Here is a 1,197-nt window from a genome sequence, read left to right on the forward strand (position 1 = left end):
AAAGTATAGGTAGTTAGGTGATGTTGTAGTAGTAAGAGTATATATATATATATATATATATATATATATATATATACTATTCGCCGTTGAGCATAATGACATAAGCGACACACCGCAAGCAAATAACTTGTCTGACCTCAAACCGCAAAGCCTATGTTTAAAACGCGAGTAAAATAATGACACGTTGTGATGTGGTTAACGACTGCAGCGCTAAAGATAAAATTGCATTCGTTGTTAAACAAGTAAGAATAGAAAAAAATGTTTGCACAATCATTAACCTAAAGCCCTGGTGACATTTCGGTCAGCGTTGTCAATTGTGTTCTTTGTGATGATAGTTTGAATGCTTTACCACATTCACTCCTCTGCGTCAGTAGATCGGAGGTATTTTCTGAATCAACAGTAGCGTTTCCGCATGCGTACAGGCTTTTCGTTACCGTGCATCTACGCTCCCAGCAGGCCCCTGCTTAGCCTGTCTCTCCCCACCCGCCTGCTATCTGCCTCACCTATTGTTTGCCCGTCTATCTGTCTGCCTCCTTGTCTGCCTGTCTATCTGTCTGTCTGCCAGTCTGCCTGTCTGCTTTTCTGTCTGCCTGTCTGTCTGTCTGTCTGTCTGTCTGTCTGTCTGTCTGTCTGTCTGTCTGTCTGTCTGTCTGTCTGTCTGTATATCTGTTTGTTTGTTTGTTTGTTTGTTTGTCTGTCTGTTTGTTCGTCTGTCTGTCTGTCTGTTTGTTTGTATGTCTGTCTGTATGTCTGTCTGTCTGTCTGTCTGTCTGTCTGTCTGTCTGTCTGTCTGTCTGTCTGTCTGTTGTCTGTATGTCTGTCTGTATGTCTGCCTGCCTGCCTGCTTGTCTGTCTGTCTGTCTGTCTGTCTGTCTGTCTGTCTGTCTGTCTGTCTGTCTGTCTGTCTGTCTGTCTGTCTGTCTGCCGTCTGTTTGCGCGCCTGCCTGCCTTACATGTCCGCTTGCCAGCTTGCCTATCTGTCTGCCAACCTTCATGCCTGCCCCCTACCTTCCTTTTTGTCCGCCCGTCAGCGCGACCACCTACCGTTTCGCCAATACACCGACGAGACGACCAATTGACTTGCTAACAGACAACGCGGCGGACGGCACGCGGCGGTTAGTTAGGCCGAATCGCCTGCCATTTTTTGCTCAGCTGTTTGTTACGCCGCCGATTAGGGCTTCGTTTGAACCGTTAACA

Source organism: Priapulus caudatus, unplaced genomic scaffold, assembly GCF_000485595.1.
Source record: "Priapulus caudatus unplaced genomic scaffold, Priapulus_caudatus-5.0.1 Scaffold300, whole genome shotgun sequence".
Taxonomy (NCBI): Eukaryota; Metazoa; Priapulida; class Priapulimorpha; order Priapulimorphida; family Priapulidae; genus Priapulus; species Priapulus caudatus.